Below are 14,777 nucleotides of genomic sequence, written 5' to 3'. Positions count from 1 at the left end.
TGACACGATGAGTAACAAAAAGATGGTTCATTATCAAAGCTGGGCAGAGCATGTCTGCCAACAAAGGTCACACTTGACCATCTGCAGCCAAAGACACCATGCATACAAGTCCAAGGTGCTGAGGCCTTGGCAAAGCAAGTCAAGGAGTTGCCAGTCCAGGAGATGCGAGTCTACCCAGAACAAGGAATGCTGCCTCCAGCAGCCTCCAAATGAAATAGAGCCAAGCACATCTGCTGCTCTCTAGAAACCCATAATAGACACTCAGGGCCTCACTCAACCTTCTCTAAGCAACCAAGGCAAGTGCCTCTGTGGCCTGGGTTTGAGTGTGACCTCTGGAATCAGGTTGCTGAGGTCCCAATCCCCAAACTACTACTCTTTGGTACTTAAGTTACTCTTGCTAGGCCTCTGTTTTCTCATCTGGAAAATGGTGATATCAGAACCCACCATGAAGAGTCAATCTATGTTAAGGGCATATCACAGAGAAAGGCCCAAGCCAGCACCTGGCAATAATGGCCCTTACCCTGGGTCTCTCCTTCATTGAGATGTCTGGCTGGAGCCTCTGCTCAGTGGGACAGGCTCAGAGGATGGCAACAGCCATTGGTCATTACCTTCACGTGCACGCTGACCCCTGACCTAAAGGGCTCAGAGAGGCACTTCCACTATCACCCCTGAACCTGATAAGAACTTAGAAAGTGCTGATAAACCTATTTTTATTTATTTCCAATTTATACCCTGCCAGATTCCAGAAAGGATGTAAAGCACAGATAAATCTATGTAACCTCAGAGGACAGGAGCCAGAGCATATTTTTCCTCCACATCTGCCCCCAAGGTCGGTCCAGCTCCATTCCTTCTGAGCAGATCAGGGATGTCTAGGAAACAAACATGGGAGTGAGGGGTGTGAGAAGGAGGGGTGCAGGCAATAGAGGGGACAACTGTTTCCCAGGCCCTCCCCATGCCCAGACATTTTTCCTCCTGTCCTGCCAGCCTGCCTGCTGCTCCCACATTCCCTGTAGTCACACTGTGGCCATGCTGGCCTTGACTGGCCTTAAAGAACTGTAAAGACAAGGAGTATGAAGGGCCAAACTGCCATAGCCACCCCAAAAATAAAAGTACATAGATCAAACCAACAGTAGCTTTGGAGGGCAGGTGTGTATGGGTTTGTTTCATCAATAAAAGAGCAGACTTGCCGGGCACGGTGGGGTGGCGCATGCCTATAATCCCAGCAGCTCAGGAGGCTGAGGCAGGAGGATCGCAAGTTCAAAGCCAGCCTCAGCAAAAAGCAAGGTGCTAAGCAACTCAGTGAGACCCTGTCTCTAAATAAAATACAAAATAGGGTTGGGGATGTGGCTTAGTGGTCAAGTGCCCCTAAATTCAATCCCCAGTACCCCCCACCCCCACCCCCAGAAAAGAGCAAACTGACAGCATCAAAAGAAGGAAGTGGGTGTGTTGGTGGCTGAGCCGCTCTTCTGTCTCCTTACAGTTCACTGCCCTGCAAGGGCCTCCCTATCCTAAAGCCAACCCAATTTTCCCTCACAGGTCTCTGCCCTCCATGAATGTCAGTGTCACCAACCATCTTGGCCTTCCTTGGCCATTTAATCCCCTGATGGCCTTCCCGACTTCTCACCAGCCTCCCCACTCCTGCCCCAGATGCTGACCGCCAGGTCTGTAAGCTGGAGTGTCGTGCCAGCATGCAGGGAACACTGGAGGCAGGACAAACTCAGGCTGATTGAAAAGCTTGGACATCCCCTGCCTTATTTTCACCAAGTTGCCCAAATGCTAAGCAGGTCTCTCTTAAACTTTAGAGCACAAAGGAACCAAGCAGAGGTGGACAGTGGGCAAGGGAGAAGCATGGTCTTGGCTAAAACACAGACTTTTGGGAAAACACAGAAATGTTCTTTTAGTGATCCAGGTTGGGGCCCAGGAATCTGCACTTTAAGTAAACTTACCCACCATTTTGACCCAGGGGATTTGTGTCATGCTTTGAGAAACAGACCTGACCCCAGCACCTTGGAAAGAGATCTGGCATGGGTGCAGGTAATTAAAGTAAGACCCCAGTTCTGATACCAGGTAGGTGATCTTAAGCAGGTAAACAACCTGGTGGGTCTCAGACCCCAGTGAAATAAGCTGGTAGGACAGGATTCCTAGAATTCTAATGGTACCAAACAATGGCTGACATTTATTTAGGAACTATTGTGTGCCAGACGCTATTCTGAGAATTTGTCATTTATTTTTCCATTTATTCCTCACAACAGTCATATGAAAGGGGTACAGTGATTATCTGTATTTCATAAATGAGGAAGATGAAGAATGGAGTGTTGAATATCCTGTCCACGGCCACACTGATGGAGATGAGAGACTTGGGGTTTAAATCTAGGCCGTGGGAGCTCAGAGGCATAGAACATGGTCACCACCTGATAATCCTTGGAAGGACGCCTGTCCAACCTCACAGAAGTGAACAGGACACTGGTCCCGGGTGGCTGCAATACTGGCATGCCCATTCCGGGGCTCTAGTCACACCCCTAGAGCTGCCCATGGGTCACCCTCTAGACCAGTTCAAAAGCAAGTCACCCTGTAAGGTCAAAATGAGCCTTCGGCCCACAGGTGGGAGGGGTGCTTATTACTCATGCAAAACTGAAGAGGATTTCAAAAGCCAGAAGCTGGCACAAGGAACACCAAGGACTCCCGGGCTCCAGAAGCTCTTCATGCGGGTGGACAGGACTTCAGAGCGGTAAGGGATGGGCTGGGAATATGCCCAGGGAAATTTCCTTTGGCCTCATTGGCCAGACCACTGAGCAGGGCTTGTCAGGGAAACAGGCCACTGCAGGCCTCAGCTGCGCCTTGCAACATTCAGAAAGTACTGATTATACCTCAGGCCGTGAAGTGGATGGCCAAGTTCCCTGGGGATCCTGTGGGCACCTGCCACACCCAGAGGAACAGAAGCACGAGAGAGCGCCTTAGGGTCACGGTCATACTGGAGTGGGTATGGAGGGCCAAGAAGAGCCGGTCTACCCCATTCTGAGGCCATATCCTGAGGCTGGATCCAAACAAAATCCCAAAAGTGAAGGGATGTGCAAGGGGATCAAGGGGACTGATGGCACCAACCCCGTGAGCCCATCAATCTCAAGCCCCCTGGCTGGGCTTGCTGTGTGGTCTTTTCATCTTTGCTCACAGAACTTGTGAGGCCTCTCTCCTACCCCGCCCCCCTCTTCACTGCTTTCCCATTTCCTGAGACCTACGTCCCCCTTGTCCAGACAATCCTCTGATCCAGCCCTCTCCACCCCAGGGCCACAGCCCTCTCTCCCACCCTGTCTTTAGAATCACACCATCTGATGGGACTAGTTTACTGCTTAGGATCTGGGTTTCTGGGGCCTCCCGGCTGAGTTAGGATGCTAGTTCTTCTATTTACAAGCTGTGAAAGCTTGGACAAGTCCCTGGACTTCCCTTAGGCACAACTTCCGCCACCTTAGGGCAGGAATGGTAATTCTATCAACCTCATTGAATAACTGAGAATTGAATGACATATGTATTATGGCCTTGGCCCCAGTCACTGTGAAGTATTACTATTACCGTTTTGAATGTACATATATTTTAGCTTTTGCCCAGCCCTTCCATATTTCCATAGTAAATATCTTCACATCTCCCAACTGTAATAGCATCATAGACTTTCTTTTTTTTTTCTTTTGTTTGTGGGGGAAAGAGGGTGCCAGGGATTGAACTAAGGAACCCTTGACCACTGAGACACATCCCCAGCCCTATTTTGTATTTTATTTAGAGACAGGTCTCACCTGCTTAAGCGCCTCGCTTTTGCTGAGGCTGGCTTTGAACTTGCCATCCTCCTACCTCAGCCACTGGGATTACAGGTGTGCACCATCACACCCAGTGCATCATGTGCTTTCCATGGCGGGGCTACTATATGCCAAAGTCTGTGCTAAGTTCAAGGATCCCTGAGCTTCCCTGTACTCCAGGCTAAAGGTATTACCTACCACCTAATACCCTACACACACACACACATACACACACACAATTTTTTGTTGTTGTTGGCACAAGTCTCCCTGCAGTGAGGTAGTGAGGAGTTTCTACACCCATCTTAGCACCAGGTCTGGCAGATGTCCTGGAAAGCAAGAGGAAAATGTTCCAGATCTCCTGCAGGGGAATTCAAGGGCAGGAAAGGAGAACTGGGTGTGAGAGTGCCCATGTGCATGCACAGCTGCGGTGGCCCCTGGCAGAGCCTGTTGCATGCTAGCTCAATTCTGAGGTCCACCACACCATCAATGGGCCCTTGCTGAAATTTCTTACTCTCTAATTCTTGGTTTCCTCGTCTATCAATGGAAATTAGAATTTCTTCATAGTGCTAGTATGAAAATTACTTTCCAGTATACATTTGTGGACTAATCTTGCCAAACTAGTCTGCTACAAATCCTCTGCTGTCCCATGAATGGAAGGGAGAAGGCACTTAAGCAAGAGGAAGGTTCAAGGGACCTAAATCACAATAGAGAAAACAAGCCACATGCCTTTTATCAACACTGTGAAGGGCCAACATGAAGACTCCTGTAAGAACACAAACTAAGTAATGGTGAGAAGTGCTATCATATCAATAGTATACACAAATTCAGGGTTTCTTCACATACTTTGCCCCCATGAGCACATCATAATGTGAATGAAAGTCAAGTCAAAGCAAAGCTAAGGATGTGTTCAGAAGTGAAATTTAAAATGGTGGGCAAAACTGTGCTCAGGACAGGAGCCATGCTGCCCCTTTAGTCAGAAGGCAAACTTAGCCTAAGAAAGTCATGCTCCTCCCATGCCCCACTCTCCACCACTTTAACCAAAGAGAGTGAAAAGCAAAGAGAATTTACATTGAACTATTTAGAAATGTAGGACATGAGTAAAAAGAAAAGGGTCTTTGTTTTATAATAGATTTAACAGCCAAAAGCAGGTCCTGACTCTTCTCCCATAAAATGAGTATTCTAAGAGTGTCTACTTCATAGAGTGGCCGAAAGAATTGAGATAATCCAGGTAAAGAATTTAGCACAATACCTAGGACATAATAAGCCGGTGACAAACGTTAGCTCCCATTGCTGTTGATTTTATTGCTCTAATTCTTGAACTGTTAGAATTAAAGAAGCATGTTCTCTCCCTGTCTCTCTCACTCTCTCTCTGTCTTTTGCATTACAATTCTTAATACACATATATACCACAATTTGGTGTTAGCATACCTTATATACAAACAAAAATGTGAAAAATTGTGGTATATATGTGTATTAAGAATTGTAATGCAAAAAAAGAGAGAGTACATGTATAATGGCATAATTTGGCATGAGCATACTTTATACACAGAGTTACAAAAAATTGTGCTGTATATGGGTAATAATGAGTGTAATGCATTCCACTATTGTCATATATGTAAAAAATAAATAAATAGGTAGATAGATAGATAAATAGATAAAAAGAATTAAAGAAGCATGAGTTAAGGAATTGGGCTCCCTAATCAAATGGTTCAATCTCTGGGTTGGAAATCTTATTCAAATATCTAAACTTTCTCCTCTTAGCATTGCATCTGGGGCTTCCTCGGATACAACATGCATGCTTTAGGCACATTCAACAGAAAACCCTGCCCTGGTATTCTGTCATCCCAGGGCTCCAGGTGGAAGAAAAGCAGAAAGCTCAAGGCAGTGGGAGAGAGATGGAGACTGAGGATTGGAAAAGGAGTGACTAACAGGAAAATGGAATTATTCCAGAAGACACATTAAAAAACAAAAGCAAAAATAAGAGGAGAGTGTGGACGGCTCTTTAAAAGGCTCACACGCTCCGAGAAACCTTCAAAGGCAAGAAGAATGAGCTAACCTTCAGACCCTTTGAAGTACTTACAAGAACAGTGGAATCCCTTGGCCCACTGCTTCTCCAAATCCTGCCGAGTTAAGGACCCCACCTTATACTTTCTCCGGTGCGTACCTGAAAAGCCAAGTGCCCAGGCTTTGCAGGGAATTTCTCTCACCATTTAATAAGGAATGGCTGGAATATTCAGGCCGAGAAGTATTTCTTAATTTCCTGTGCAATCTGAAGGCATTATCCAAGGGTTATTTTTGTTTTGTTTTATTCAGAAGTGGGGTTGCTGGAGCATTCCTCTTGGACATGTTCAGATTTGAATTAATTAGAATTCCTGTACAGTTTTCTTCGGTTATAATTATAGCTTAATTTGATTGCTTAATAGCTCTGGTTTTCGTAATGTTTAGCACCTGTTGTAAATTGCACAAGATAAATCACCTTCTACCTTCCACCATGTTTATTCGTAACTTTTGCCTTTTCCCTTTCAGCTGGTGGGCTTGTGGCAACAGCCCCGCTCTCTGCTCATCCCTGCCCTTTCCACTAAAGAACTCTCTTTTGCAAGGCCATTTAACCAGAGAAGAAGTGACTTTTACTTAAATGCCTTCTTAAGACTGTTAGATTTTTTTTTAAGGGGAAAAAAATTGAGAAGGAAAAAAAAAGAGTATTTCAGATGCTATAAACTCTGAGGACTGACCTCTGGTATTATGTAGACTTCCACTTAAGGGTCACCTTTTGGAGGCGTTGGGTGTTTCGAGATTTTTTTATCGCCCCTCCTTTTCTTTCTAAGATTATTAGACAGCAGTAGAAGCTCTGCATCATTAATTGATTTCTCCCATGCATTGTGCTATGATACAATTTTTCAAGGCTGTGCATAATTGTGTTCTCTGTGCCAGTGTTCTGAGTTCTGTCCTTGTCATGTTGTCATTGAAGGCTGTTTCCACCCTCTGTAATTGGAGATGTTCTACTTTTGGACAAAGGTGTGGGGGCAGCTCAGGGGAACAGCGCTGACATTTACTTCATCAATTTATTTTTATTGTTCCTACATTTATTGCAGCTATAACAGCCCTTTAATAGTTATATCTCCTCCCTGTAGGGTATTCTGGTATTTGAAATTTTTTTAACTCATTTGTTCTCATAGATAACAGTAAAGTGCATTTCAGGATAACCTTTAGGTTTCAATCTCCTCTCTTCTTTTGGCTCTGAGGCAGTCTTCGCTTTAAACTTTTACTGCATTGCCAGTCTAAAGGCCAGAGCGCCAAGTTCATTCTAGCACTGGAGTAACCACAAATTAGTGGTCCTGAAAATTTCAGGGAGGTTAGTCCTAAACCAAGAGTGCAGCTATTACCATAATTCAAAACTCGTCATCCTTTTAATGGGGCGGGGGGCATCGCTAAAAGAAGGTGGGCAAGAAGGGGAGAAAGTGAGGGGCAAGGGGAGAATCCCCGTAAATACTAACTGACTCTCCTGTTACAATCCTGGTCAAATAAGGATTGTAATTAAATCTTTATGACTGATGAGCATCACACTGGACTAATTCTGAGACTCTGCCCTTCAAGGCCAAAGACGCAGGATACAATGAAGAGGCAATTGCACTTGGACTTACTTGTTCTTCTTAGCCTTTATCAGATGCTGTGATGCACTCCCAACCCCCAGGCCCAGTATAACCTCCCTTAAAAAAGGTTATGGTAATGTAGCCTTGCAAGTAAGTCCTACCTACAGAAGCTACCTGAAAGCTTAATTTATTTGTTGACTCTTTAAAATAGTTTATCAGCCCTGTACAAAAAATACTAATGTTATCCACCTTCTGACCACCATATCTGTGGCACAGAAAATGTATGGGCAAATAACATTGCAACATTTCTAGACTTTTCTGTAGTGCTGGGGATGGAACCCAGGTCCCACACATGCTAGGCATGGATAGCACCCTACCTCTAAGCTACACCCCACAGTCCTTTATATTTTGAGCTCACCTGGTTAGGTTGCCCACTCTGGGCTTGAATTTGCACACCTCCTGCCTTAGCCTCCTGAGTAGCTGGGATTACATCTGGCAAGACTTACTTTGAAGGCCATGATGCTAAGCCATTGTGTAACAGTTTGTGCTCCAGTTTCCAGCTTTAAAATGATCCTTTCCTCTGAATGGTTTCCAGGCACATTCCAAATGGAATGTATTCACTCTTGTTTCTCCTACAGAATCCTTACCACACCTTCTCTTCTTAGCAGTAGCATCAGAATCTGCTAGAAATGATTGGCTGTATCTTGCCAGAGAGGGCCAACCACTCTGTCCACTATTACAATCCCAAATAATCACTTTTCTTGAAAAGTAGCTCCAAATTCCATTTTGACTTTAGGACTAGGCACCTTTCTCATATTAACCTCAACCTGTAAAAAAATATGATGATGATTATCACCACCACCACCACCACCATCATCATCATCATCATCATCATCATTTGCAATGTTGGGTATTGAATCTCGGGCTTTTTGCATTCTAGGCAAGTGCTTTACTACTGAGCTATATCCCCAGCCCCCACCCCGAAATCATTTCTTATGTACCTCATTGCCACCAATTATAAAAAATGAGGCAGTTTCAAACCAAATAAACCCTCAAGGCCTCCATTACAGTAGGATGGGTAGAGTAAGTCAGCCACAGAAGCAGAAAGAAATGAATGGTCACTCCAGGTGTTCCTGGTTTTGCTCCTAATGCCCCCATTGTCTCACAATACTAAGAAAGGGGCCCCCAGAACTGGGACCACCTTTAGAAGCTTCTAGAGCTATAGAACACTGTACCCACCCACTCTTCCCATTCAGTTCACCCTATATCTTTCTCACTTTTCCACCCCTCTTGCCACTTCCAGGGTGAAAGACTGCTCTTCAGAAGACTATTCTTTACTGCCATGTTGGTAGAGCAACTAAATCTTCTGCCAGAGAAAAGATGAGGAGAGGAAAGAAGTCAAGTGCACAAAGGAAGAGGGGAGAACTTCACAAACATCTCCATTCTGGAATCCTACTTGGGCAGGGAAGCTATACAAGTGAACTGTCCCATGCCTCTGTTTCCTGACAGGGCTACAGAGGAAGCACCCCAAAAGGATGCTGCAAAGTTCCTGATGAGGGTAGGATGTTTGGAAGCTCAATTGGGATTTTTTAAATTATTGTTATTCCAGTTGGACTTTATCCCTAATGAGTTACAGAAAGATACCACCAGCAAGGCATTAATCCAGATGAAAATATTTTAATATTGGTCCATTATAGAGCTGGCTCAGAACTCCAGGTTTTGCTTATTCAGTTTCCTGATTCCTTCCTCATCATCTTTGAAGACTTAGGAAAGAAAATCCTGAGGTAAGCATACCCCAGCCTGAGCTCAGGTGACCTTGGAGAATATTCCCATTGCCCTGGCAGGGCCAGAGGGGGCTGACTCTGATTACTGTGCCCAAGGGCAAGAGTCATTCTGCAGCAGTCACCACCTGCATTGTAGATGTCATTTAGAGAAACTAACCAGCTGGTTGCAGTCTGGATGGGCAACTATTTTTGAGGATCGAGATTAGATTTTCTGGGATCTAAAAGACTTAAAAGTGCTAAAGGTTAACTTTGGACAACTTTGCTTTTAAATATGCATTTGTATCTCCATTAATCAAGTCAAGATGCAGGCCCCAATTAATGCGAGGTAAGTTTGACAACCATGGCATCCTAATAAGGAAAAAGAACTTCCAGAAGGGGAGGGGTGTCTTTGAATTCAGAGATGCACCCTGAAGGTCTAGCAGGCACCAGGTAGCCTCCTAGGCAGCAGACTACAGAGGGCATGGAAGAGATTGGGTGCAGGGGGTGCTCTGCACGAGGCCTCCAGATCTAAAACTGTGATGCTATAGTGAGACAGAGTGAGGGCAGGCAGAGGGAAAGTCACTTGAAATGGGGACAAAAAGAGAAAGAGGGCTGCAGTGGGAATCCTGAGGGCATTGCTGAGGACAACCCTTAGTTGAGCCTACAAAAGAAAAGAGAAAGATGGGTGGTGTCAGCTGGTGAAGGAGTGTCCATGGCAACACCATACTTCCTCTCATGATGTGCCAGGTAGAGCTGGAGTCTAGGACAGGCAATCAATAGTGACAGGCGCACAAGGCTGAGTTACCTTTATGCCCATGAGCCAGTGTTGGATTATTGGTCTGTGTCAGGCTCCTCTCCTTTTTTTTTTTTTTTTTTTTTTTGTGATACTGTGAATCAGAACCAGGACCTCACACATGCTAGGCAAACACTCTGCTGCTGAGGTACATCCCCAGACCCCCCTGGTTTTACCTCTTTACTCCATCCCACTTCCCTATTACATTTCAACCTTCACCTTGTACCTGTGGGTGCGCTGGAGTCAGCTCAGGAGTGAGGCCATCTTTATTTGTCCACTAGTTCTTCAGATTGACTTTAAAGTTTTTTTGATTTTGTTTAGGCCTGCCTTAACATGGTCATGCTGAGATCAAGGACTTTATATATGTTGCTCTGACAAGGAAATACAATGGTAGATTTTAAGGACTATTTTCAAGGACTTTCCATGACCAGACACATAAATTCTATGAATAGTGCCCTCTGGATTTATACAATGAGCAACCTGTGCATCTGAAATCCATCATTATTGATATTGCTACTGTTGCTTGAACTTTAGGGGTTTTTTTTCCTATTTTGAAGATAACAAATTGGTGTGAATATACTTTGTATACAACCAGAGATATGAAAAATTGTGCTCTACATGTGTAATAAAAATTGTAATGCATTCAGCTGTCATATATTTTAAAAAGTCAGTCTCAGCAACTTAGCTAGACTCTGTCTCAAAATTAAAAATAAATAAATAAATAAAAGTTGCTGGAAATGCGGCTCAGTGGTTATATACCCCTGGGTTCACCCTAGTACCAAAAAAAGGGGGGGGGGGTAAAAACAAAATCAATAGAAAGATACTCATGCATTTTAATTGATGATTAAATAATTATATAAAAATAATGTGATTGAAAAAAATAAAGATAAGACATGCTTGTTACAAACACAACTCAAAGAGTTCACAAGAGCATTTGGCAAAATGTACCCATCTTTTCTCATCAGTACCCACTACAGTCTCACTCTCACAAGTGAACTCTGTTAACTTATATATCCTTCCAAAACTGTTTATTGAAAAAAACATATTAATTATTCATGGATCTGCAATGCTACCTTTATAGTGTAATAAATTCCATATATACCTGGCTATATTTCTTGACTTTGTATTTTGTTCTCTTGATTTTTCTGTTTTTTTAAACCACTACCATACTGTTTTATTTACTGTATCTTTACAATATAGTTTTGATCTGGTAGAGTGCTTTGAAAAACATACAAAGTTTATTAAAAAGCACAAAATGGTCAAGAGAAGAAAAAAAAATCTCACCCTAAACTAGAGATTTTTCACGCGGGATATTTTTACAAAGAGTTTATTTTTTTTAATGTGAAGTTATCAACCAAAAAATATTTAATAAGATTTACCATGTTAATTAGTAGCTGGGAGAATGAACAGGAAAAGATATGGCAGAGACCATAACTTAAAGGAAAAAAAAAAAAGTCCATCTCAACAACTTAGCTAGACTCTGCCTCAAAATTATAAATAAATAATAAAAATTGCTGGGAATGTAACTCAGTGGTTATGTACCCCTCAGATAGGAAGGGAGGTCCCAGAACACAAATACCAAGACAGTTGGAAGAAAAGTCACTACCAGGTTTAACTGACCAGAGAAGTCTCCTCAGAGGTGGCATTGGTGGTGGATGACATAAGTTGAGTGTACAGAGCCCTTAAACTTCTGTAAGAGGAAATGTCCCTTTCCCCTGGAGATCTGCTTATAGGCTATGATTTATTGCTAATAATATAAAATAGCATTGATTGAGTGCTGTCTACCAGGTATTGCTCTACATATATTACATGCAGAATCTCAAACTTAACCCCCCTACCTAGTGAGTACTACTTCCTTTACATTAGCCCTCCTCATATGGATGAATAAACTGAGCTCTTTGCCCACGCCTGCATGGCCAAGCAGAATTTGAACAGAGGCCATCTGGCTCCAGGATGTTCATGTTTAATCATTACACTTCACTTCGCTGTCTCCAAAACTAGAGAGAAGACTTGATCTCTGCCTGAAGCATTCCCTCAGATGGTAAAACTATTAACGGTGACCGGCTGCCCTGCCAGCCCAGCCTGGACAGCCCTGTGTTGGGGGGTTGCAGACGCATGAGCTTAATGGAGAGCCGGAACTTCCTGATGGGACGGAGGCACCGGGAACCTGGCCACCTGGCCAGTGTTCGCAGCAGATTCCCATCAGCACTCGGAGCTCTTTTCCCGCAGGGGAGGCCAACAGTTCACGCTCCTGCATACTCTTTGGGCCTCCGGTGCAGTCTGGTCACCTGAGTGACCCCTGCCCACCTGGGACCAGGGTGGCCTCTGTCTGACCTCGTCCAGGCTGACAGCTGGTGTCACGCTCACCCAGACAGGCGGCCCTCCAGGCCCTGCGGTGTATTGTCTCCCACCCTGCCTTACAAGTAGAAGGGGGGAGAGGAGGCAGCTCCTTGTTCAGCCATGGCCTTGGAGGGGAGTAGACCCTAGAATTAAGGAGATAGGATGAAACGACATGCCAGCTGCAAGTATTTCTGACTTTAAGAGAAAAGCAGGGCCCACGGCCTCCTGAAGTCTAGCGCCAGGAATTGTTGGGAACAAAAGTCCCTCTGGTAGGCAGGGTCAGGCCTAGCACAAAGCCCCATTGTTAGGCTACACCAGAGGTTTTCCAACTTGTCTTTGAAAGCCTCGGAACCGTTTGTAACCCCTCAGCCATGCCCTGGACGTCTGGAAGGGCTTTCAGGTGGAGCCTGTCCCCAGGGAGGGAACAGTGGCACTGGGAGTCCATCAGGGGCAGGCATGTCTTGAGACAGTGGCACACAATGTCAGTTTTAACGTAGAGTCACCTTTCACTCCTTACAGAGGCTGTCCTGAATGGGCCTATGAAGTCCTTCCCTGTGATGCCCTCCCTCATCGTTCCCCAGGGTATAGGAGAACCGGTGAGGTCTGGAGGAGCCTGGTTCCTGGCTCCATTCCAAAAGGATGAGGCTGGGCCCCTTTCCTTCCCTTCACAGTCTTCCAGATCCTTCTAGGGTTCAGGGCTGTATAAACCCTCCTTTTCCCCAGGTTGACAGTCTCCATATGGTAGCACATAGGGTGTGGTGACAGTAGGTCTCTCTCTCTACCATTCTCTCCCCACTAGACAGAGAGAAGGAAGAGAAGGGAATAAAGATCCCTTCCTGGCCTGTCATTTTCCCAAGGAATAGCAGGTATGGAAAGCGGATACCGTAACACCGCTCTGGTCCAAACAGGAGTGGGGCTTTAGCCCTCTCAGCTGGTCCCAGCATGGTGAGCCCAGCATTGTCACCTCACAGAATCCAGCCTGAAATCCACGAAGTTCGATAAAGCTGGGGAAGATTCATGCTGGGAATTCATCCAAACTTGCAGCCCCGACGTCTGCCCACTGAACCAGAAAGCAAGATAAAATGAAGAGTCTTTACATTTTGGGAGTGACACATCCTTTGAGAATAGGATAAAAGTGGAAAAGCCCTTTAGAGAACATAGGAAGGAAGGAAGGAAGGAAGGAAGGAAGGGAGAGAGGGAGATGGAATAGAGGGAGCAGAGAGGAAGATGGAAGGAACCAATGGAAAGATTCTGATTTCATTTGGAGCAGCAAAGCTTGGACAATATGGTCTTGGGTCATCTAGAAGCTTCCTGAGTCATCCCAATGGACAGCAAGTAAAGAGCCTCTGCTGCAGGGACAGGCGAGGGGACCCAGAGACAGAGAGATCAATCCCACGGAAATCTGCAGGTGCTCCCTTGACTTGTGCAGCTGATGACAGAAGGTTGGCCTCAGAGCAGACTCCTGGCCACAGCTCGCAGACCCACAGTACCCATCCTGGCAGCCATCCCTGACCCACCACTGACAGTGACACTTCTTTCCTTTCAAGGTGTCTGAGGTCTGGTTCATCCCCCTAAAAAAGCCATTTCATGTGGCCCATGCCCCAAAAAAGCCATTTCATGTGGCAGCTTCAAGAGGCCAGTGGGAGGGAGGGCAGGTACGCTCCATTTCTAACGAGTTGGAAGCCTCCTCACATCAACTCCAAAGCACCTAGAAGTCCCACTGACTATGGGACAGGAAGCCTGTCCCTTGACCCACGGTGCCACAATGATCAAATCCTCCCAGTTCACAGGGTGGCTAATTCCCCAGGGGGGCAAGCTTACGCCAGTATGAGTCTGGTGACACGGAGAGGGGGGCTTTCACTGTCACTCAGAGGCTCTGTTAAGGACTCACTCAGCACTGAGCTCCTTCTCCACTCAGGAGGTCAGGAAGATAGCAGGCGGCTAGGCCCCCGTGTTCTCTCAGCCCTCAGAGGCCATGCTCAGGGTGGCCTTGAGCATAGTCACAGCTGACATTATTAGGCCCCACTTCAAGCTGGGCTGTGTGCTGAATTTTTTACATCCAAGACCCATGTGAGCCCCTCAACACAACTCAGAAGAAGGTGCTGTCTTATCTCCATATTAATTTGGACCAGAGAGGTTGAGGGATGGTACCCAGATCGCACAACTAGAAAAAGTGCCCAGTCTCAATACTGTTAACTTCTCATGATTTTCTAAACTTCTCAAATCATGTTGCAGAAACAGCCAGTTCTGTGTAGGGTCAAATCTGTAGGCTTTGATAGTTTTCACCTTGTTACCCTCTGAGAATGAGAAGAGGCCTCAAGGCAGCTGCCTGGGCACCTATGGAAGGAAAGGGCTGCTGACTGTGGGGAAGGGAGGCCCAAAGGCAGACCTTGCTGAGGGACTTTTGACTGACAGCTGGCCTGGTGCCAGGCTCAGAATCACTTCACAGCCTACCTTGGCCTGAGCCTCTTTCCTGCAAGCCACAGTTCCACATTACCAGAATGGT

Source organism: Marmota monax, unplaced genomic scaffold, assembly GCF_021218885.2.
Source record: "Marmota monax isolate L192 unplaced genomic scaffold, Marmota_monax_Labrador192_F-V1.1 WCK01_AAM20220418_F8-fsc00015, whole genome shotgun sequence".
NCBI classification, from domain to species: domain Eukaryota; kingdom Metazoa; phylum Chordata; class Mammalia; order Rodentia; family Sciuridae; genus Marmota; species Marmota monax.
The sequence above is the reverse complement of the archived record's forward strand: the minus strand, read 5'-3'. Positions refer to the sequence as shown.